This window comes from Triticum aestivum, chromosome 4A (genome assembly GCF_018294505.1).
Source record: "Triticum aestivum cultivar Chinese Spring chromosome 4A, IWGSC CS RefSeq v2.1, whole genome shotgun sequence".
Lineage (NCBI taxonomy): Eukaryota > Viridiplantae > Streptophyta > Magnoliopsida > Poales > Poaceae > Triticum > Triticum aestivum.
This window is the reverse complement of record NC_057803.1, coordinates 625,758,521-625,784,339: the sequence shown is the minus strand read 5'-3', so window position 1 is coordinate 625,784,339 and position 25,819 is coordinate 625,758,521. Positions and strand designations below refer to the sequence as shown.

General features: G+C 44.6%; 2 pseudogenes; both read left to right on the top strand.

Annotated features, from left to right (window-relative positions):
- LOC123087724 (uncharacterized) overlaps nucleotides 1-17,506 on the top strand; it is a 21,217-nt pseudogene extending 3,711 nt beyond the window's left edge.
- Nucleotides 16,502-25,819, top strand: LOC123084129 (disease resistance protein RPM1-like; annotated as a pseudogene).

The following is a 25,819-nucleotide window of genomic DNA, read 5'->3' as shown; positions in this document are numbered from 1 at the left end:
TCCCTAAATCGTAATGCACCCACGTGGCCACATCTCACGTCTTGCCATTTAGAATATAAGATCTAATCTTTTCCAAATAGTCTCAATCCCTGATCCATATCATACAACTGGATTCCTCATTTGAGTTGTGTCTATCAGTTTGATACATGCGTTTTTTTTCTTTGCCACTGGCTGGATTGATTGAAGGGCGCCTACACGGGCATTTTTTAGAACCCTTCTTGGGTGCATATTTCTTGTTTCCTCGATTCCTTTGAGTGCCAGATGTATGTGTAGTTAGTCTGTTCGTTGAGCTTCTGTTAGCATTGTTTATAATGAGTCATGCTGGCATCAATGGCCTTTTTGATTGATTTGTGTGTTCACGGATGTCTCGCTAGCTTCCCTGGTATACAATATCATAGAAGGATTCAGGTTTGTTAGTTGTGTTATTTTGAATCGATGTTAAGCTGAATATGCAGTTATGCACTATATTTGTATGTTTATTCTGTCATTAATTTTGAAAAGATATGTAGGTATGTATATCCGATTTGGTATGTACGTATGAGTTGAACCAACTATTGGATTTTTTTGAACGGACGTATCTAACATAGACTCCAGCTTTAAAGATTTCCGATCTGTCGCTCAATCCTTGCCAGAAATTAAAGATCCGACAATGAAAATAATTTTGATGATGTGGATTAATGCGTTGTCTCGAAAAGAACATCATATAGTGTGTTTTTAGTATATAATAGAATAGATGGAAGCATAATACACTTTCTCTGTGATTTGATTTCTCTCTCCAGGTAGAGATGGGTTCTTCGCTGGCCGTCATGGGCACCATGGATGCTCCGGTGAGTTGTTCGCTGGCCGACATGAGCGCCATGAATGCTCCAATGAGTTATTCCCTTGGTGTCATGGGCCCCCTTCTCAGGAAGCTAGATTCGCTGCTGCCTCTCGATTACCGGCTGCGAGGGCCACTCAAGGACAGAGTTGCGCTCCTCAAGGCAGATCTGGAAGAAATCAGCGTCGCCCTTGTGGAGCAGTCAATGGTAGATTCCCCCAATGAAATGGCAAAATACTGGATGAATGAGGTGCGTGAACTTTGTTACGACATCGAGGATTTCATCGACGACATGATGTTGACGCACGCCGATGCCAAGATGAGATCGGTGCAGAGCTTCAAGGTTGGCCGTGTCAAGATCCCTTGGCTTCCCAAGACGGTGAGGCCGTGCACAAGGGCGGCCAAGATCGCAGAACTCAGGGCCCTGGTGCGGGAGGCGATTGAACGACATGGAAGGTATCTTGATGGTTGCACCTCAAGTTCTAGATCTCTGTTCACTGTGTACGGCCATATTCCATTGATGTATGCAGAGGCTGCAAACTACCTTGTTGGTGTCGACGACGCCAAGACAAAGCTTATCAAGTGGCTCACCGATGAGAAGGAACAACAGCTGAAAATGGTGGCCATAACTGGACATGCAGGGGTTGGCAAGACCACGCTTGCAAAACAGCTGTACCGTGAAGTTGGGCACCAATTTGAGTGCCGTGCTTTCGTGCGGGCATCTCGGAAACCTGACATGAGACGACTGCTTGAGGGCATCCTCTCTCAAGTTCAGCAGCATCGATGCCCTTCTAATTCCTACACAGTGCAAAACCTCGTTGACAATCTCACCAAACATCTCCAGAATAAGAGGTACTGCATTTTACTTTATTGTTTGTTTCTATAATTCATTTGTAATTACCTTAGTGCTTCTATAATGATTGTTTCTGTAGACACGATATAATTATAACTATGGATAGTCTCTTTTCCAGATATGTTATTGTAATTGATGATTTGTGGGAAACAATATCATGGGATATTGTTGCCAGTGCTTTTCCGGAAGGTAATAACTGCAGTAGAATAATAACCACCACAGAAATTGAGGGAGTAGCTCTGGAATGCTGTGATTATCAATCTGATAATATTCTGAAGATGAAACCTCTTGGTGGGGAGGACTCTGGGAAACTGTTACTCAACCTGGTTTTCGGTCCTGAATGTCTGTGCCCTGAACAATTAAAGGGGGCTTCAGACATAATTATAACAAAATGTGCTGGTTTGCCACTAGCAACCATTTGTGTATCTGGTCTTTTAACAACCCAACCGGACAACCCTAAGCTATGGCAGCATGTGCAGGAATTTTTATGTTCCACTTTGAGTACAGATTCTACTTTGAACGAGACACTGCAGGAAATACTAAAGCTTAGTTACAATAGTCTTCCTCACTATTTGAAGACATGCTTGATGTACCTGAGTGTGTATCCGGAGGGCTGCACAATGTGGAAGTTTGATTTGGTTAAGCAGTGGATAGCAGAAGATTTCATCTGTGCGATAGAAGGAACAGACACAGCGGAAGTTGCAGATAGCTATTTTGAAGAGCTTGTCAACAGGGGAATGATCCAACCTGTAGATATCAACTACAGTGGTGAGGTATTGTCCTGCACACTGCACCACGTTGTGCTTGATCTTGTTACACTTGAGTCCACCGAAGAGAGATTTATCACTGCATTAGATTACTCACAGACCATCAGAGGACATTATAGCAAGGCTCGTCGGCTATCGCTCCACTTCAGCAATCCCAGATATGCAAAGAAACCAACTGGTCTAACACTGTCAAAAGTTCGATCAATTGGCTTTTTTGGAATCCTCAAGTGTGTGCCTACAATTGTGGGATTTAAGCATCTCCGAGTTCTAATCCTGGAGTTTTGGGGTGATCAATGGGGGATCACGAGTTTTGACCTCACAAGAATTTGTAGATTTTTTCAGCTGAGATATTTGAAGATTTCATGTGATGCCAGTGTAGAGGTAGAACTACCAACCCAGATGCGAATGCTGCGGTACTTGGAAACACTAATAATTGATGCAGCAGTGTCTGCAGTTCCATCAGATATTATTCATCTCCCAGGCTTGTTGCATCTCTCTCTTGGAGATAAGACAGATATACCTGATGAGGTTGGTCGCATCAGATCTTTGCGTGTGCTACATTGTTTTAACCTTAGCAGTAACTCTGAAGACAATGTACTGAGCCTTGGTGATCTGTTGAACCTGCAAGATCTTAACCTCACTTACTGTACAGAAGAGTCAGATGACCATCTGAAGAGAAACCTGGCAGCTCTAGCCTCTTCTCTTGGGAAACTTGTGAATCTCAAATCTGTCACTCTGGCTCCTGGTGCTTCAGGAACAGCAATCTACCATGATGTGTGGAGCAGCGTGTCCTCTCTTCCTTTCTTTCTTCAGAGACTTGAGTTGTTGCCCCCCATTTGCATCTTCTCCAGGCTTCCGCAGTGCCTTGGGCAACTCCGCAAACTCTGTATTCTGACAGTTGTTGTTAGCGAGCTGCTGATGGAAGATATGGATATAGTGACAGGATTGCCCGCCCTCACTGTTTTCTCACTCTATGTCCGGCAACCCACGTTAGAAAGTATTATTTTCAAAAAAAGGGCATTCCTAGGGCTCAAGTGTTTCAAATACACATGTGGTGTACTGTCCCTCACCTTTCAGGAAGAAGCATTTCCCAATCTTCAGAGGCTCGAGCTAAGTTTCAATGCTCACAGAGGAGAACAGTATTATGATTTTCTTTCGGGCATTGGTTACCTGTTAAATCTCAAGGAAATTGCTGGAACGATTGGGGCAGCCACAGGTGCTGAGGAATCTGAGAGGAGGGTTGCAGAGTCTGCTTTCACAGACGCCATTCGCAAACATCCAAGGTTTCCTAGTTATGACCACGTAAAAAGAGTAGACTGGGTTCATGAAGAATCCCAGCTTAGAACCCAAGCGAAAGACTCATCAAGGGGAAAATATGAAACACTGGAAAAGCAGCATGGAAGAAAAGAGGGAGACTCGTTACATGAACAGACTAGAATTTTACTGAAAGAAACCGGGGAAGAAACAAAGCAATGCACCAATAGCTGGTACGTAAACTACTCTTTCCACCTAGTCGGCTATTCACTCGTTTGCAAGAACTATTGTACCATTTTATTTCAGAATAAACAAAGATGGGCTTCTTCATAGCCATTTTTGGCACACATTAAAATGTATCACAATTAATTTGGCCAACATAGCGGCGCACATGACATATTATTTTTAGTTTCCTTTTGTCTTGTACTGTTTTAACTGAAACTTAATTCTTGCTGTCAGGAGTTTTTACTTTCCCGCCACAGAATCAATTATCTTCGATCAAATGAAGTCAGGTATTCCTATACATCTCCGTTCTGCTCTGAAAACTATTTTCTCCTAGAAAAGCATATTCATTTGTAAAAGAAGTTTAATAATTATAGCAGTTAGCAAATATATATAAAAAGACTGGACTATGTGGGGTCCTGCCCCATGGTGTCTTACACTGCGGTGCCCAACTAGCAGATGCAACATGGAGCGAATTGAAAGAAAGAGGTTCATGTGGTACCTAAGCATGGCGTCATCAGGATTCTCTCGATTCTTAAAACTAGCTTTTATCTCTTGGAACTGATAATCTGATTGACGATCCATTTTTTACCTTTGGCTTCATACATTGCGATCCCATGTTGACGACTACCTTTTGTCAGTGATTGCCAGATTAATATCACTTACTTGCTACATTAGTCACTTAGGTTATTAGATTATTATAACCTTGGTAACCAGAATGTCATTCTACACCTATGTAAAAGTTGCATTATAGTACTTATTCACTTTGGCACATGGGAGCATATGCTCTTGCCATTCAAAAATATATTTCAAAATGTCAAAAAATTCCGAACACAAATTTGACGCGTACATCCCGTCATTGTATGTTCGCACGCCAAGTTTCGTGAAAATCCGACATTTTATACGCCTTGTGTAAACAAGACAAAAAATGTCTCAGGAAAAGCCTATTTTAATACTAATTTTTGTCTTTTTTACGTATGACACAAAAGTTGTCGGTTTTCCGCGAAACGAATTTGTGTGCATGTAGAATGTCGAGATGTACTCGGGAATCATTTTGTCAGAATTTTGTGATATTTAAAAATATGTTTAAAACACATTTTAAAAACCAAGAGCATATGCTCCCATGTGCCAAAACGCCTCTCTTGATATGGTATCATCTTTATGTACGTGTTTCTAGCACTTAGAAAATCACTTTTTAGCTCTACATATCATTGGAATGCTTAAACATGTAAATAATTGTCTGGTACCCATACAGTATTTATTGTGACAATTGTTTGCTGCTAATATGTCAACCACGTACCTGTCAAGAAAAAAAAGTCAACCACGTACTTAATCCGGCAACTGATGGCGACGAAGGTTCATGTATGAGCTGGAAGGTTCATGCATGCATACAATTGCTCTCCCTAAAGGGGGGGGGGGGTTCCTGTTGGGAGGCACCAAACTACTCCCTCCTGTCCGGTGAAAATTGTAAATATAGAAATTTTAGGATAAATTATGGAGTGGAATAAAAAAATGCATTGGAAAGGTGCAAGCCACCATCTCTCTCCTCTTTAATTACCCAACCCCCAATGAGCTAAGTGCATGTAGAATTAAGAAGAGCATGTGTAGAATGTTATTGGTCTTGGTTACTGTGTGATGAGAGAGAAGCAGTTTTTTCTACTTTAAAGTGCATTGAAAAGATAGAAGTACACTCTTTTGTGGAAACATTTTAAAGCCAAACGTACACTCTTCACCGGACGGAGGGAGTATAAAATAGAAACTACAAGTTAAAAAAACCCTATAAGATGATGTGGGGTATAGACCCCACTTAGAATTTTCCTTAAAAATAAGAACCAAAATTATTCAATATTGGACATTTAAGCCATATACTAGATGTGGGGAATTTCAAGGCGAGTTAGTTTCAAATCCGGTTCCGGTATTTTGGCAACACTAAGATCATTAGAAGTTTGAAATTTTGGTTACTAAAGTTTTCAATGTAGTCAAATCATCAAATTTTCACCTGAGTTGGATTCAGATCCAACCAAGGTTTGAGGAATTTTATATAAAAAAAGAATATTATTTGAATTCACAAAAAAGGCAAATATATTGATACCTACTCAAATGACTGAAATTTTGGCAATACCACATTGAAATGAGAATCATACGGGTGAATGCAATAAATAAATTAACATTGCCCTTGATTGCTTGAATCTTGTTTTGATGGCAATCACACCATCATAAAAGAAGTTATAGAAGTGAAGCTGCCAATAGTGGTAGTCGCCTTTATAAATCTTCATGTTTAGAGACTTCGGGTATCTCGATGTGGACAAGGGCCAAACATACAAGGCATAAAGTAAAAGTACACACAAAGAAAAAATGTATAGGGTGTTTCTCTACCCTTTACTAATTTGATTCTCATCATGGAGTTGTGTGTACCATGGGCATAGCCCTGCCCCTACTTTCATATTAGATTTGCATGGTGTTTGAATAAGAGTCGTTTCTTTAGCAGAAAAGAGTTGAGGTTTGTCCCTTAAGATGTGCAGATCTAGACTCCCAAGGGAGAGGGGAGGGGGGACTTCTCCTAGTGCTGTCATATTCCTTGCGATAATTTTTGCTTTTTCGTGGAATAATTGTAACTCATGGATCCTCCCCACAGGTGGCTCACACGCGGACCGTCTATGTGGGCTTCCTTCCCTTGGCTTGTCGGCGAACCATATGACTTCGATCTACCGATGAGATATCCCGTTTCACCAGCTAATGAACTTTTCGGACCCATAGATTCACCCTGATCTCTTAATGTCCCCACGGCCGACGCCATCTGTCGAGGGATTTACCTTGATCTTAATAGTGTACTAGGAGTCCGTGCAATTTGTAGTCGAGGGGATGTCATGTGAGGAGTCCAAGGGGTCTTGGACACATAACACAAAGGTGCACGATATACCCAATTTCAGGCCTCCAAGATGGATACAACCACTACTTCTTGACTTGCTTCTTCCTTATATATGTGGAGAAATAGAGGATTGCAATATTGAGGGGTACTCGCCGAGTCAAGGAAACTCGGGGAGTTCTAATGATGATGGAGGTGATTTCGACAGGAAGTGCTGGAAATCGTCTACGTTTTGTAGGTTAAGCTAGGCGGAAGGAGCGGACCCCCCTTTATGGTGTCGCTAGTGCCCCTTATATAGCTTACTCGCTGAGTTCTAATGATGATCGAGTTGATTTCGACGGGAAGCGCTGAAATCATCTACATGGTGTAGTCTAAGCTAAGCGGAGGATCAGATCCCCCTCTATGGTGCTCCTGTGCCTCTTATATAGCTTCGGTTATGGAAAATTCTATGTCGGTGCATGAGTGTGTACAAGGATAGAAGTCAGACCTGGTGCTTGTTTATAACATGTATCATTCATTCCTATGTTTCTTGGAGTGTTTTCCTTACCATTGGTGTAATGTGATGGAAAGTCTCCTCCGGCGGTGGCACTTCTCCTTAGGTGGGTGTGCTATCCTTGGACCTTGGAACGGGATGGGGGGCATCGGAGTGGCGATGAGGGCCAGGCCGTAGATAATTTGACTTATTATCGGCAGAAAGACACGACAAAACAAGCCGATCATGCTAACAAGCACCATGACTGCACTACTAGACACCTCCAGCAAGCCATCGAGAAGAAGCACATGAGAGGCCGAACCACGACAAGACGCTACCAAGGCCGCCGATGACAAGAAAACATGTGTGACCTGAACCATCGGTGTTCATCGTACCATCCCTACCAAACGGCCATCGGACAGGACCCTCTGCCCTCTCGCTCCGGATCGAGGAGCGCAGACTCTACCGGCAAGTAGATAGGACAAAGAGAAGACACCATCACGTGTAAAAGATAGGTGCAAACAAGAACACTAGACGCCAGAACAGGGGTGGTGCCAATTGGAGGTCCAAACCATCTCAAACACGCCATGGTGACTGAAAGAGACCTACACTCATGAGTGACACCCCCAAGAGGGTCACAACGCAAAGCGCTGCCGCCGCCATGTCCAGCCTAGCGTCCATGGGTTTTTACCGGCTCCCTGGGAGCCAAGGCGGCGCCCTCAAGAGGGACACGACACTCGTAGACATCGCCAACGCCGGTGCTGAGGCACTAAGTTGTCGCGTGGCCCCTCCCGCGCACCTCGTCAAGGTACTCAGCCAACAGACCCACCATGACGAACTGAGGACTCCATATCAGGATTAGGGCTTGGCCGTCGCCGATGACAACAGTTTTGCTGCCCTGCCGCTGCTCCCCAAACTGCCAAGGAGAGCACCCATGCCACCATGAAGCGGTCGGGGTCACCACCTTGCATCCAGGAATGTTGGGAGCAGCACCACTACGCTCGCATTTGGACACCTTTCATCACTGAGTAGGCGACTCCTCGCCGGGGCGGATTTGCCGGGCCTAGCCTTCGGATCACCAAGGGGGAGGAGGGTGAGCACCTCTCAGCCTCATCCCATAGAAGCAACCTCATTGTGGCGTTCTCCAAGCCGAAGCTCTCTTCTAGGACGGATCCACGAGGAGCTTCCCCATGGCGGCGCCGCTAGCTCTTTAGGGCACCATACCGCGCCAAGTACCCCCTTCCGCTCAAATGAGGGGAACCATCACTGGTGATTTGGGGAGAGGGAGAGGAAGAAGGGAAAGATATGAGATGGGAGAGGGGGGCCCGCCGCCGCCTACTGCTGCCGGGGGCTTTGCCGACTGGCAGCGGTGATGGGAGGGGTGGAGGGTGGAGATCAAGTGGTGGCGGCGGGGTTCACCTCCCGTGCCACCTAGGAGGACGAGATGGGGCCGAGACAGTTTTAGTCAAGGTTTTCTTCCATTGCCGCGAAATAGCTAAATGTCATGTACAAGTACACATGACCAGTGAGTGGTATCTTGTTAATGTGTTGGGTGAACCTGGAGCTACGGGATATCCTCAAACTTCATTTTTCTCATTAGGTTTCTGAACAAAGACCTGTTGCTTTTGCTTGGAAAATGGAGTGTAGGCGTGTAGCTCCCTCCAACGTGAGGGGCAGAACGGGCATTTCCCCCTCCATGGCCCCCCTTTCCTCCCTCCCTTCCATTGTAGCCATCGCGAAGCTGTCCAGTTGTTTCCCTTTCCCCGCCTCGCCTCATCTGTCGGCTAAAATACCCATCGCCACCACCTGCCATCTCTCCCCCAGACTGAATCTCCCAAAACCCTACCGCGAAATTTGCCCGGACCGCCGGGAGAACGAAGCCCTCGGAGGCCTGCTCGTGGCTTGTCGGACTTGCGGCAGTGACCGGCTGACGCGGGGCTCCGCAGATGGTCGAGGGCCGGCGCTACGGGATCGTGCCGCAGCTAGGTGAGAGCCGCCTCCGGATTTTTTGGTTTTTTTTTGGTTGGTTTGGTTTGATCCGCCCGGTACCTGGCGCTGGTCAATGCCTCTCGGTCTTTGTTTCGATTTGTTTCCGCCCAACACCTTCCTTGCATGTGGGGATCTGGGTTTAGTGGCGTCGAAGATGGCGTTTGGCTGTCGCAGAATTTGGAGGCCGTGGATTTGTTTCGCGCTAAGTGATTCGCCACCATAATTCTGTGTTTCCGCGGCGGAGATTTTGGTCGTTTGGGGTGCTGCGGAAAAGGTGGAGATCTCAGTTTGGTGGCTGGGCATGTGACTGTCCTGAGAGTGGAACCACCCGGTGGCCGGAGCTGAAGTAACCGGCAACTTGCTTTGGGTTTCAGTGTTCTGGAGATGAATCTCGGCCACCCTGCGGTTCTAGGAGCCACGCTTCCTTTATCTGTGTGAACATACCCCATACATGATCTTTCTGTGTTTGGGTGTGGACTGAAATCAGTTTCTGATTTTTAAAAGTTGGAGTGCTAGTCACTTAGGTGTTTGGAAACATTAATAGTTACGAGGTTTTCTGGGGGAAATCGGGGCTCTAGTGATGTCTCCGCATGAACCTGAAATATGAAATTGAATTTTGCAAGTGAATTTTGATGACGACACATGCTTTATTCTGTGTAGATTGGGAAGCAACAATGATGACATTTTCTTTTGAATGTTTTTAAATTCCACTTTTATATGACTAATTCTCAACTTTGTTGAATTGTCTAACTCTACATTTCATTGACTTCTGAACAGACATGGAGCAGATACTGAAGGAGGCTCAAATCCGATGGTTACGCCCTACTGAGATTTGCGAAATACTTAAGAATTACAGGAATTTCCGTATAGCTCCAGAGCCACCAATTATGCCTGCAAGTATGACCCCTATTTGCTGTTCAACACTCTTGTTATTTGATTATTTGTTTTTAGTTTTCAAAATTAACTTACGTTTTGGGCAAATATATACCAAAGCAATATTGTGTAACTTGGGAACTGGCATTGATTTGATAACTTGCACAACACTGAGAATAGAAGTTCCATTGAAATTGCGAGAACAGAAAATAAGGTTTTATGATGTTTTTTCCATTTTAATCTAGTCAAATATTGATGTCAGGTGTAAACTTAGCACATCCTGGTAGCCCTGCATACATTTAAATGCCATATAGCAATACAAAATTATGCTGCAATCCTTACTGTACTTAGTTTGAACCACATGGTTAAGCCTCTAGATCCACCATGATCTTTCTCCTGGTATCAGGATTGAACAGTTGCTATGTGATCATGCACCTTCTTATGCCAAGGGCCATGTCTTGTGCCCTTGCGCAACGGTATTCTTTAAGATTTTGGTTATACCTTATTAGTGCTTTTACATTGATGCCATATTTCCTTTGGATCAGCCATGGCATTGATTTGAACATTCTATTTTACTAATACCTCCACGCTTGTAATGACACGTACTGTTTGGAGCCTATATATTATGAAAGTAAAGATGCACATGAGCTGACAAAGTGTCTCCAAGTAGTCATGTTAAGGTCCAATTGTATCTCACTAATATTTGTATCTCTGATTGTAGGTGGTTCACTTTTCTTGTTTGATCGGAAGGTATTGAGATTGTTTAGGAAGGATGGCCATAATTGGAGGAAGAAAAAGGATGGAAAGACTGTCATAGAAGCCCATGAAAGATTAAAAGTAAGTAGAGTTGAATGTTACTAGTACTTATTTCTGTGACATCTTGCAGTATTTTTTCTAAGGGTTCCTAGTCATACTGCATTGCTTGTCTACAGAGGCAAATTAACTGATATTTCCTTATAAATCTAGTCTGGAAGCATCGATGTGCTTCATTGCTACTATGCTCATGGGGAAGACAATATAAACTTCCAGAGGAGGACCTATTGGATGCTGGAGGAGTAAGTGAAATACTTTTAGTGATCCATTCTGCTTTTGTAATATTGCAAAGTTCGCAGTTGCTGAATAACTCGTGGCATGTGCATCGTATATGTCTGCACGTGAACTTAGAAATACCACACTACATTTGTATTTAAGCTATCCTACCTTTGCTTTTGCAGGGACTATATGCACATTGCCCTTGTACATTATCTCGAAGTCAAGGTTACACCTAATCCTTCTATGGTTGCAACGCTGTTAGCTACTTGTTTACCTTATCCTTATGTCTGGACAGCACCTTAGGTGCTCCATGTAAATTATGTTGCTTCGATGACATGAATGGTCTTCATATACTGTTCCTTTTGTGATACTACATTAGTAATCACACTTGTAGTTTTAGTTCGGGATCATAGTTGCTATACCGCCTATAAGGAGCACTGATTTGATTGTTACTAGCCCTGGTGGTTGATGAGTTTGATTCTTATGATAAACCAGGAATTAGGCAATTGTACATAAGAAACTGTTTCAGCGTTGTGATACGTTAAGTGATCGATCCTTGATTAGGTAGCCTTGTCAGAAATTGTTAATAATGCTGTTGATTACAGGATAAAAATGTAAAATAAGTGCATAACTTGGAGTGAAATTAACTAAAAGGGTTAAGAAATTGGACTCCATGTTTGTTAGAATATTGTGCGTTTATGCTTGCATACTCCCTCCGATCCATAACAAGTTATAGTTATTTTTTCAGGATGGCGTGTATTTATTTTCTTTGATTAGTCGTAGTAATAGTGTTTCCTATTGTTAGGAAAGCAACTTATCTTTATTGAAGGCCCAAGGGGCATATATATATTACACATGACTTGAGGTGCAAGGAAACTAAACATAGACTAATAAGGACTCCTAGACCAATACTAATACTCCTTAACACCCCCCCTCAAATGCAAAGCGTATGCAATAGCATTGCATTTGAAGAAGTGTAATACTAAAAAAAATGATAATCCAAATCCGTATCTTGAGAGTGTCGTCGTAGCATGAAGAGTCTTCAAAACCTGTCGAGTCGCCAAAGGGGATAATGAAGAGATGGCACATCAGAGGAAGACACCGCATCGATAGAAGATACAAAAGAAGTATCAAGAGAAGATGGGTTGTCGAAAGAAGATGGTCCATCGAGAGAATAAAGCATTGCTTAAAGAATCATGGCCCATGAAAACCAACGGCGAAAGAAGCTCGGCGGCAAGGGAATGGGCTTAGATCAACAATGCAAAGAGAGGCCACAGAAATCCTATAGAGAGGACAATGACCAGAAAAAGGCTGACAGACATAGGTATGGTGGACTCACATGACATGAGAAAACACAAAATATCAACGAATTTGGTGGACGCAGCGAAAAATATAGAAAAAGCACATGCCAGACTAATGCAATGACTAAAAGATCAGCAACAGCAGCTAGCAAATAGGCTAGCAGGAACGCATCAACTAGCAAGTAGGCTAGCAGAACGCATCAGCTGAGTAGAGCAGCAAAGGGCAGCGGAACAACAGCAGCACGCAGATGGACGTGCGGGAGCAGAGCAGCAGCCAGCCAGCAGGGGCACATGCGGTCGACAGGAAGCAGCAGCGTTGGCCAAGATGAGATCCAGCTGCAGGCAAACGTGTGCGGACAGAAGCCTGCAGCTGCAGGAGAGCAACACGCAGGATGCTGGAGCTGTACGGGCGGGCCTGCACGTGGAGCGGAGCCTTCCTGGAGGTGCTTCCAGCCGAGCGCCCCAGCCGAGCGCACAGGAGGCGATGGTCCCGATCTGAGGCAGCCACCATCGATCCAGGGGCAGGTAGCGGCCCACGAGGTGCCCACGCCGAAGCAGCTGGGCGAGCAGTCAAGGCGCCAGGCGGATCGCGGGGCTGGTGGTGCCATGGAAGACGAGATCGATCCAGAGAAAAACAGATCGATCGAGAAAAAAAATAGTGGATCGCAAGGACGAGTTGCGGCGTCCGGAGACCTAAACCTAGGCTCTAATACCATGTTAGGAAAGCAACTTATCTTTATTGAAGGCCCAAGGGGCATATATATATTACACATGACTTGAGGTGCAAGGAAACTAAACATAGACTAATAAGGACTCCTAGACCAATACTAATACTCCTTAACACCTATTACATTGTTTAAAAGATGATTTCCTTGCTGGTTCTTGCCATCCCAGCAGACTTATCTTGTATGTTATTTTGCACACTGTGATTAATTGCATCTGCTTAACTTCCATGCTACTGATATTATACTATTATTGTCTTCCCCCTAAAATATATACTATTATTGTCCGACTTCAATTTGGTTACGGTACTCACTTGTGAAACTACTGAATTTCAGTTTCCAAGTGCTAATGATGGTGCGACTACTGAATTTCTTCAGCTTCCAAGTGCTATTGATGGCACAACTACTGAATTTCAGCTTCCAAGTGCTACTGATAGTACATTTGCTACAATGGACAGTTTTGAACAAAACAATAAACGTTTGGAGGAAGCCATTAATTTCCCCGTCCTGAAAACTCAGTCATCTAATCTTTCTGTTATCCTGAAGGACAGCTGTAAGAAAAGTGATAGTTTTACTAGATGGATGAGCAAAGAATTTGCTGAAGTAGATGATTCCCAAGTTAAGTCCAGTTCTGGATTGTACTGGAACAGTGAAGATGCTGACAATATCATTGGAGCATCGAGGCGTGATCAGTTGGATTGGTTTACTCTGGACCCAAGGGTGGCACAAGATCAGCTGTTTAGTATAACTCAATTTTTTCCAAGCTGGACATATGCAGGTTCAAAGACTAGGGTATGTCTTCTTACACTTATCCTTTACGCTTCTAAAGCTTGAAAGTCTTAGGAGTGCCATACGAAATAGAACTGTCCTGGTGTCTGAGTGAATTAGTGTTCTTTAACTGCTTACAAAATTTCTTGTGTCCTGCAGGTTCTTGTTACTGGTAGATTCCTAACTTCTGACAAAGATATAAAGCTCAAGTGGTCGTGTATGTTTGGAGAAGTCGAAGTTCCAGCAGATATTTTAGCAGACGGGACTCTCAGGTGTTATTCTCCCCCGCACAAACCTGGCAGGGTCCCTTTTTATGTGACTTGCTCCAACAGGTTAGCCTGCAGTGAAGTACGAGAGTTTGAATATCGACCAAGTGATTCTCAATACATGGATGCTCCAAGTCCACATGGTGGTACAAACAAAATATATCTCCAGGCGTGTCTTGATGAATTATTGTCTTTGGGACAAGATGAGCAAGACGAGCTCCAGGCAGCTCTATCTAACCCCACAAAGGAGTTGATTGATTTGAACAAGAAGATAACCTCATTGATGACAAACAATGATCTGTGGTCTGAATTGCTAAAGTTGGTTGATGATAATCAGCTAGCCCCTGATGATAGGCAGGATCAGTTTGTTGAAAGCGGTATCAAAGAAAAGCTGCATATCTGGCTTCTCCATAAAGCAGGAGGTGGTGGCAAAGTTCCCAGTGTGTTAGATGAGGAAGGGCAGGGCGTTCTTCATCTGGCAGCTGCTCTAGGATATGATTGGGTGATAAGGCCAACAATAACTGCTGGTGTAAGCATAAATTCCAGAGATGTTCATGGATGGACTGCACTGCACTGGGCAGCATTTTGTGGCAGGTAAGTTCTTCTGAGGATGATAGTTTTTCGTTTGTACATACATATATATGTAGTACTAAACTTGTTTGCCATGTTCTGCAGAGAGCGGACAGTTGTTGCTCTTATAGCATTAGGTGCGGCTCCTAGAGCTTTGACAGATCCAAGGCCTGATTTCCCTTCAGGACGCACACCAGCTGATCTTGCGTCGTTCAATGGGCACAAGGGAATTTCTGGTTTCCTGGCAGAGTTTTCTTTAACAAGCTATCTTCAAACCCTCAACCTGGAGGAAGTCATGGGGAGCAATGCATCAGAGATATCTGGTCTACCTGGTCTTGGAGATGTTACCGGAAGAATTGCCTCACCGTCGGCAGGTCAAGGTCTTCAGGCTGGATCGATTGGAGATTCACTAGGTGCTGTGCGGAATGCTGTCCATGCTGCTGCTCGGATATATAAAGTTTTCAGGGTGCAGTCCTTCCAGAGAAAGCAAGCAGTTCAGTATGAGGATGACAATGTTGTGATATCAGATGAACGTGCCATGTCACTCTTGTCTTATAAACCATCTAAACCAGGACAATTCGATCCCATGCATGCTGCTGCAACTCGAATACAAAATAAATTCCGTGGATGGAAGGGAAGAAAAGAATTTCTGATTATTAGATAGCGAATTGTCGAGATCCAGGTATGTATATGAAGTGTATGACAATTAATCAAATGATTTTGTTTCAATTCTGAACGCTCCAGATTAATACTGAATGAGTACGCGAACACACTTCATATTTTTTTCTACTGAATTTTGCAATACTAAAATCAACTATGACCATATCATTCACAAATTTATGTAAAGGTAAAGAGTGAAACATGAGCTATATATATTTTTCTTCGACTAATCTAGTGTCTAGGACAGGATATCATACCATGATGTTTTAACAGTAGTATAATGCTTTGTCAAGTATCTCTTCTTCTGATGCTATTATTATAATGAACAAATTTTCTCAACGATGCTATATTGTGTACTGGCTAGGCTCATGTGCGAGGTCACCAAGTGAGAAAGCATTATCGCAAAATAATTTGGTCTGTCGGGATAGTGGAGAAGGTTATATTGCGATGGAGGCGGCGAGGAGCTGGGTTACGCGGGTTTCGGTCTACAGAAGGTGCAACAGGCAGCAGCACTAGTAGCAGCAGTGTCGATGTAATCCCAGTTAAACCTGCAGAGGATGATTATAACTTCTTGCAAGGACGGAAGCAAACTGAAGAAAGACTGCAGAGAGCTCTTGCCAGAGTGAAGTCCATGGTTCAGTACCCCGAAGCCCGGGACCAGTATCAGAGGATTGTGACTGTCGTAACAAAAATGCAGGAATCCCAGGTAGCATTATGTTTTCCCGCCCTTTTAGCACTAATACAAAAGTTTTAGGGTGATGCTGAACAATTAGGCATTATGTTTCGGCTCAAAATTAGGCATGGGTTACTGATACAGATGGATTTGGTTATGGCAGGAAAAGAAACCATAGTTAAGGCGCCGAAGGTGAAAGCTAAATAGTCACCACCTGAAAATGGAGTGGTCAAGGTGAATGTTGATGCCTCCTTTGATGAGAATACCAATCAAGGATCTTCCGGCCTGGTGATCAGTGATAGTTTTGGCACTCTCCTACGTGCACAGGCCCTCTGGTATGAGTTTGCAGCAAGCTCGATGGCAATGGAAGCGGAAGCGATTCGGGATGGGGTGCGAATGGCCCTGGAGAGAGACTTCCGTAGAGTTGTCGTCGAGAGCGACGCTCAAGCAATCATAAAGCTGTGGGAGACAGAAGATTTTGATCGTGCTGAGATTGCCGGTGTTCTTCATGAGAACAAAGAGTTGAGTGCACACTTTGAGAGTTTTAGGCTAATATTCGTACGAAGAGGCGCTAATGAGGCGGCTCACTTATCTGCGAAGCAGGCGACAAATGTTAGGAGGAGATGCTTATGGCTTAATTGCATTCCAGTATTCCTAACAAACATGTTGTATCGTGATTGTATGCCTGATTAGTTAGCAATAAAGCTCTTTTACTCGCAAAAAAAAGGCATGCTTTTCTGCCAGAGTTATAGTTTACCCCTCAACTGTAAAACCAGACAAATTGGACCCACAACTATCAAAACTGGAGGCTATTGCACAGTAGTTTTGGATGGCGTGGAGTTTATTTCCAAAGCCACCTCAGAAACCCCGCGTGGTGGAGGTAGTTCCTGGGGTTGAAAGAAGGGAAATGAGAGTTTTGCTCTATTTTCTTAATGGGATGCTTACGTAATTCTTTGTTGCTAATAATGTGACAGCTTGTGGAGGAAAGTATGCTTGAGGAGTCGATGGAGACGGATGAAGGCTTTTTGATGAGTGAATTCAAAGAGCTCTGGGATGATGACATGCCGTTGCCTGGTTATTTTTAGGTCCTAACGAAGCGGTCTTTGTTCTTGTAAATTTCTCCCTTTGTAAAGAAATATAAAAGCGTTTAGATTACTACTTTAGTGATCTATAAACGCTCTTATATCAGTTTACAGAGGGAGTAGCTCTGATTTGTTTGTTAGTCTCACCAGATAGATGATGGTCACTAAATTACCTTATCCATTATGGTTTTGAGTTTTTGTTGGTCTCTTGGTTGTCTAGCTCCAGCTCCTTGTATAGTAGTATATCCTGGGGGAAAATGTAGCTGGATTATGAAATTAAAAGCGTTCAGTTAGTTGCCTGAAGTTATAAACTAGTTAAGCATTGAGTTTCTTCTTCATGCCAACCTTTGGTTCCAGCGTATTAAGATTGCAGCAGGTTCGTTCATTTATGTTTTGGGATATATAATTTGTATGCGACAATTAGATTTGTTTTTTTTAGGATAAGCTGTTTTGATGCTTTGGTAAGTACGAAGACGGCCAAACACCCAACCAAATTAACTTTCGGCCGGGCCGTCCAGTTACAAGTGTCCAAATGGGTAAGTAGAAGGAGCACATAAAGAAAGTTGTCACGTTCCAGAGCATCTTTGGGTCCTCTGCGCGATCAGTTTGCTGTCCCGAACCATCGCACATCGCATGGAAAGGATCAACGCGCGGTCCACCAAGGTTGCCAGTTGCCACTTGCCAGCGGTTACTGGGTTGGACATGGACGTGTCGGCTGTTGCGTGCATAACTCTGCATGCCAGTCACTCGCTCGCTCGCTCCGAGTGAGTGATGTGATGACCAGACCGGGGTTTGTTGCCTCTCGCCGGCCATGTGGGTGCTATGTGTGTTGATTTTTCACTGTCACTGTCCGCTTATTTCAAGAGATTGAAGCTGTGATGTAAAGACTATGACAGAGTTGCCTGCTCAGATGATGAGCAATAACCAGGAGAACGGCATTTTGGAGGCCGGCTTTTTGAGGTTTTTTTTCTTCAAAATTCATACTTTTTGGGTTAAAAAAATCCGAATTTTTTGTATAAGTACATAAGGATGTGATGTATGTATATGTGTGTACAATTTCAAAATGGAATACCTTGAGATCCGATCTATGCAAAAAGAACAAATTCATGGACTGGGATGAATAGTATCATATGTTGAAAAGTCGCATATTTGTCTTTTTGGCACAACCCTCATTTCAACTTATTTCGTCCTGAAAATTTACACATGTGTGTGTTATGCCTTCATGTATGTCTGTATTTTTTAAGAATTTTTTGAAATGTAAAATCATGATTTTTGTTGAATTTTTCAAAAAACCTGCCTCCATGGAGGCTGATTTTTTTGAAAAAAATATATTTAAACTCTTACTTTTTGGTTTCATCATGAGAGACCCCACCAATGATCATCCATCCAACGACTACGTATTTGGCATCTGGCACCATAATCAAGCACCCCCCTGATCAATCATGTGTAGTATGCGCAGTCTTAAACCAGTGATGGCCGGAGCGCGTGCAGATCCAGCGGATGAAGCAGTTGCCTTGTCCTGCAGATGCAGCGCAGGGCTAGCTGTGTCAAATGGGTCACGCCTGGTGTCAAAATTCGTTGTTTTGATCCTTTGGCGAAAGTTGAGCAAGACCTGACGCTGCTTTCATAAAATTTCGGGATCTGACCCTATGGGGCGCCAGAGAACGAGACTCTGCCTCACCAACATCCATCACCGCGAGGGCTGCCGCCAAGGTAGTCAGAGTTGGGATTTGGAGTCGAATCGATTTTTCTTAAACAGAATCGAGTCATGAAATCGAGGATTCTATTAGATTTACCCAAATAAGATATTTTGTATCCACGTCAGAAATTTATATGTATTCTATAGAGTTTAACACAAAATATAGAGCAAAAAACGTACACATATATGCTAGCTTGCATGTATGAAACACATATGGGAGGGAAATATATATAACATTTAAATCTTCAACGTACAAAATTTACGTAGGAGGATTTTTTAAAGTATGTGAATAGCCGATCACTTGTATAGCTGACCTGCAGTGCTAAACCTTGAAGGGTCTTGATCTCCTTCTCTGATCAATGTTGATGCCTTGATCTCCTTCTCTGATCAATCTTGATGCATCCTTCTTTTCATGCCAATTCTGTCCGTTGACAAGCCTGATCCTCAGTTTGATCTAGGGTTTCTCATAGCCAGATCAAAGGTGTCAGTGGCTGAGCATTTGGGTTTGGGAGGAGAATAAAGGGCCATGAGGTATGTCAGAAAGAGTTTGGATGATGGCATACCATTCTACTACAACTAGACAAATGGTTTAGATTAATTAGTAGAATCGGACATACTCCATTACATAGTCATGATTCTAAAGTTTTGTACGTGATTCTATTATTGGATCGTGACTCAACATGGATTCTACCTGACCTGGATTCAGAGTGAGACTTGGATCGACATGCTTCCGTATGGTCGTGAAGTCATAGGATTCTATAGGAGTCGAGTTGGGATTCTGACTACCCGCCTCATCCCACGCCCGCTGCCTCGCACGGCGGGCACGCCACACCATATTTGCGTCTAACGACAGCCATGGTGCGTCCATGACCTCGGCGCGCCAACAGAGGGGTTGTGTGTCCGCCACCGCGTTTGGACGCCAGACGGGCGCACTGCCTTCATTGAGGCATTGATGGCACACCTAGCGCCAGATGTTTTGGGGCGCCCGGACGTTTGAAGGGTGTTTGGGGCGCCCGACTGTAGATGCTCTTATTGTGTTGACATTCCCTAGAATGGCAAGATGAATGTTTTTTATGGCAATCTATATTGCCACAAGGATTACAAATTTGGTTAGGAAGCATATTTAAAAAAAGGTTAGGAAGCATGGCAAATTATGGCAAAAAAATGAACTAGATGCATCAACTATGCTTGCTAAGGGCATCTCCAACACGGACCCTCAAACCGCCCGCATATGTCCGGACCGCATGGTTTGGACGTGTTTTTCCATTCAACGTGGGTTTGTATCGGTCCGCCGACTGGTCCAGACGCACTTTTCCCGTAAATTGGAAACAAAGTTGGGGGGCTTTGTGGGAGTCTGGACATCAACCACGTAGGACTCCCACACCCCCGGCCCATTAAAACCCCGCCTCACGGTCCCATTCTCTTTCAATCTTCCCTTCCCCTTGCTTTACATCTGCACCCTTCAATGCCACTGTTGTACCTCTCCGACCGCCACAGATGCATTGTTGGACGTCTGCAACTAGCACCGACGCGCCCACTTGCCTTTTATGACGACGCTATCCACCTAGGACCCATCCGCAACCAGGTACACTCTGCCCCCCTGTCGACGACGTCCATGGTGGACACCACACCCGACAGGTGTCCGATCAAATGCCATTGAGCTTACTTTTGAAAGCCATGTCGTTTTTCTAGAGCATGAAGGATGGCGGGTACTTGACCATGGAGGATGAGTTGTTGTGTGATGCGAGGTTGGCCGTACCCGTGGATTTCGTAGGTAGGAGTAGAAGGGGGCTCTTCTGGTAGCGCGTGCACGATTCATTTCACGCACGAAAGCACATTACGCCCTACAATATGCACATCATCTACGATCGCAATGTGAAGTCGTTATCATATCGATGGTACGCCATCCAGACTATCGTCACCAAGTTTTGTGACGTGATTGCTCGACTGGAGGCAAGCTGGCCATTGCGCGCGGCAACAGAGGAGATCGTAAGTTTTGCTTCTTTTGGTTCAACTTGTTAATTGAATCATTTATTCACTCAATCTTGCTCTACACATTGAGTACGCGATGCCGTGATGTATCACATGATAGAGGGAAGGTCATAACATACACTGTTGGATGAAGCTGAAGGGGCAGTATCTGTGGGACGAGATGATCCGTTCATGAAAAACTTGTTAAATTTGAACTGTTGTACTAATTTTTTATGCATGCTATGTATAGATGATTTGTGATATTTTCTATTCGAACTTTGATGAATTTCATCGCGTTTGATAAATTTCGTCCGATTTGTTAAAACCCGGCTTGAAATGTATGTGGATAACGTTAGATGGCCGGCTTCCGCATCCGTGTTTGTGGATTGGTCCCTCTGTCTGTGAACAAATGCGGGAGGAAATTTACGGGTCAACGTTGAAGATGCTCTAAGGGGGTGTTTGGTTGCAAGGGATTAGACTTTTTTTAGTCCCAGGGACTAAAAAAAAGACCCTTCAATAGTCTTTTTCTAGTCTCTAAAAAAAGTCTCTTCTGTTTGGTTACATAGGGACTAAAAAAGACTTTTTCTAGTCTAGTCTAGTCTAGTCCCTGTAACCAAACAGGGTTACATAGAGACTAAAAAAGACTTTTTCTAGTCTAGTCCTTGTAACCAAACAGGGCCTAACTAAACTTGTCATCCTCGGCAAACGTAAGTTGTCATGCAAATCATCCGCAATTGCCAGCTGATGCTGGTTACGCCGGTCCACAGCAAAATGGATAAGACGATTTGTATAAATCGATAACATTACTTCTTTACCTGAACACAACAGTTCTAAATTCTAACACATGGTTCTAAAAAAAGTTGTAACACATGGCTGAAGATTGCCTCGTAGGCACGTGTAAAAACTTAGCATGTAGGGCCACCAGCAAGGGGGCACTAGACCGGAGTATTATAGTATACACGCAAAGCTGACAGGTTTGGCGCCTTCCACCTACCGCGCCACAAGTCGTTCGTTCGTGTCGTGTGTACTCCTACTCATGCGGTGCGGGCACCACCAACCGTGATCGGACGGCCAGGATCATCCCTATCACGGCCCCGCAATCCGCTCCCCTGACTCTGACTAGAAAGATCAGACACACCCTGATCCAGCCAAACATCTCTCTTTTGTTGAGAGATGCTAATTCAGCTTAAATTGTCGTCTTCCCAATCTGGTTGCTTCTTGCATTTAGAAATAGTGGCTCGCTCATGATAATGATACAGGTGGTCATACTTCATGCCGGTTCATGTAGTTTATCGCCAGTTCATTAGGTGGTCGATCTCTCCTACCACGAGACATTACTAACTCTTCTTCCATCTGAATTCATCGATCTCTTCTGCTAGTTCGTGCGATACAATCATCAAGATCAAGTCCTGTTGCTTCCCGCTATCCACTGGCATTGTGTCAGTTATTGCACTGCACTGTAGCTAGGGGAATTTTGCACTCTAGGAAAATGTATTTTGTACAAACCAGAAATCCATTTTTAATGAAACAATTCTTCCAGAAAACCAATCTTGACTAGATAATTAATCTACAAAAGTCAATCGTCCAGAATTGATTACCTTAGCATCCGTGTAAGTGGGGCCATTATATTTTGATGAAATTTGTTAGTATTCTACCATGTAATATCTTCCTTGTCTTTATTGTGCAGCAAATGTGCCTGAGGCCGTATTCCTCGCTATCATCAAGATTGGTGCCATTTTGGGAGATACAGCCTCCAAGGAGATCATAGCTAAGATATCTCAAGAAGTTACTAATCTGAAGGAATTCCTTGATAAAGTTGAGAAAATAAGGTATCAACTGGCCATGATGAGATAGGCATGTTATACCTGACAGACAAAGTTGTGAATAGTTGGATTGGTGAGGTCCACAAGGTGGCGTACCATGTTGAAGATGTAATGGATAAATAGTAAATACTCATAGTCTCATACAATGTTCATCAGCTTCTAGAAGAAGGGTTCCTGAAGAAACTCTTCATCAGAGGAACACGTTATGTCATAGTTGTCAACGAAATTGCAGATGATATAGCCGAGGTAGAGAAGGAGATTCAACTAGCTATACAGATGGAAAACCAGTGGTTGCAGCCCTCCCAACTTGTCGCTAACCCACTTACTGAGATGGAAAGGCAGTAGTCCCAAGACATCTTCCCAGAACTTGTGAAAGATGGAGATCTAGTAGGAATTGAAAACAACAGGATATTGCTGACCAGATGGCTGTACTCCAAAGAGCCAGAGAGCACCGTGATAACAGTATTAGGCGTGGGTGGGTTAATTAGGAAAATCTACCCTGGTTTCAAAAGTTTATGAACGTGAAAAGATAAACTTCCCTGCACATGCATGGATCGTCGTGTCACAGAGTCACACTGTTGATGCCCTGATGAGACCTACTACTGCAGATTGGATACATTGAACAACCATTGCCAGCAGACATTGACAAAATGGACACGCGTGACTTGAAAAAGGAAATACAGGGGACAGTTGGAAAATATTTGATTGTACTGGATGATGTCTGGGACCAAGGGGTATATGCTTCCAAATACACGATGCTTTCCAGAATCTCGAAGGAAGTCGGATTGTTATGACCTCTTCTGCAGAAGGGCTTTTTATAACAAGAAGGGCCACATGTGCCCCGAGGAGGCGTTGGCATACACAGAAAGCCCAAACCCTCCGAATTATCTCCGTGTTCCCCCCCTCCCCCCCTTCCCGAGCCCCCCCCCCCCCCCCCCCGCGTGGGCGACCGGAAGGCCCCCAGATCCCGCCGGCCGGACCTCCCCCACTCCTCCTCCCTCGCCGCCGCCCAAGGGCGCGGCCAGGCGAAGCCTTGTCGTCGCCGGCGGCGGCGGGGACTCGGGCCCTCTCGCTCGGGTGGGGCTGGCGCGGGCCGGCGCCCCCGGGCCGGAGCGTGGCGGGCGGGCCGGACGCCACGGCGACTTCGCTTCCCCGCGGCAGGAGGCCTGGCGGCGGCGCGGCCGGATTGATCGCTGCTCTGCCGTCGGCACGATGGTGGGTGCGACTCGTCGGCAGCTGGGTAGATCCGCGGGATTCTACCCTTGTCTGGCCCTTGACAGCGCGCACAACTCCGGGGAAAACCCTAGATCTCCTTGGGATCGAGCGATGGCGGCGCTCTTGCGTCGTAGTCCCTTTTTAGGGCATTGTTTTGGAGTTTGCTCCGGTTGAAGGGACTAGCGACGTCGACGGCGCACGTCTGGTGGAGCAACTGCCGATGAAAATCGCGCCGACTACGATCATGGCGGACGATGGCGGCGTCTTAGATGTCGTTCCCTTGTCGAGGCATCGTCGTTGCAGTCTGCGTCATCAGACTCGGGATGCTCCGGGGGAAACCCTAGATCTGGGTCTTCCGGATCAGACGATGATGGCGTTTTATCGCTGTCACTCTTGGGGGCATCGTTTTGGAGTAAGTGCTGGCTGGGGGGATGGTGGAGCGGTGCTTCATCTCACACATTGATGGCGGCGGATATCGGCGGCATGGCGCTGTGGAGGCTCGGCGTCCGATGCACGAAGATGGACTCGCGCAGGAGGAGGTTGCTGTCTGGCGTCATGGTGACGTCGATTGCAGAGTGGCCAGACAAGGTAGAAGCCTCAATATGATCTGAAGACGGACCTGTGAAAGATGGCGGCGACGACACACGAGTGCGTCTGACCGGATTGTGCCCCAGACCCGGTATGTGGCTCGGCTGGGGCTTCCGAATGTGTTTCGGCTTCCGGCTTTTGATGTTAGGCTTAGGTGAGTGGCCCAGTTAGCATCCCTACATCATTTTGGATAGGAGTAGCGGCATATGTTGCCAAGATGGTGGATTTAGGCACATTGTTGTAATACTTTATAAGGTCCTCGAGAATAATCAATAAAGTGACCGTATGCATCTTCTAGATGCAGAGGCCGGGGGTCATCCTTCTTTTTTTAAAAAAAAAAACATGTGCCCCGAGGAGCTTGAGAAAGATGTTAGTTCTATAGTTGACAGGTGTCATCGGCTGCCGCTCGCAATTGTTACCATTGGCAGAATGTTATCTTTGAGACAAGGATTAAACATATGGAAGCAAGCGTACAATCAATTTCGGACCATCTTATCAACCAATGTTTTTGTCCGAGCAATCTTAACTCTGAGCTACCATGACCTATCAGGAGACCTCAAAAACTGCTTATTGTACTGCAGTCTGTTCCCGGAAGGCTACCCCATGTCACGTGACAGCCTTGTGCGACTGTGGGTTGCAGAAGGGTTTGTGGTGAATAAAGGAAATAACACAGCAAAGCTGGTGGCTGAGGGAAATCTCATGGAATTGATCCACCGCAATATGCTTGAAATTTTGGAGAATGATGAGCTTCGTAGGGTTGGAACCTGCAAGATGCATGATATTGTTCGTGAACTGGCAATTTCTGTTGCAATAGAAGAGAGATTTGGCTACAGCGAAATGACATAGCTGGATAAGAATGTTCGTCACCCGCAAAAGAAAAAAATGTTCGTCGGCTGTCATTATGTGGATGGAAAGAGAGAAATCATGAAACTGCGGTGAAAGATAAACCTCCACACCTTCGAACTTTTGTGTCAATGGGAGTAATTTCATTCTCTCCAATTGTGCTATCTTCAATTTTGGGTGACTCCAGCTACCATACAGTTCTCGAGCTTCAAGATTCTCAAGTCACTGAAGTGCCAGCATTGATAGGGATCTGTTCAGTCTATGTTACATCGGCTTAGGACGCACTAAGGTCAAATCACTCTCAGATTCTATTAAGAATCTGTCCAATCTCCACACTCAGGACATCAAGCAAACTAAAATAGAGAAGCTACCACGAGGTATTGTTAAAATAATTCTCTACACTGTTTTATATTTCTTTCTCAAAGACATGCATGTGTCCATTATTGCCTTCGGAGGCCACTGCACCTTTGTGTTGTTAAATTATTTGCTTTAG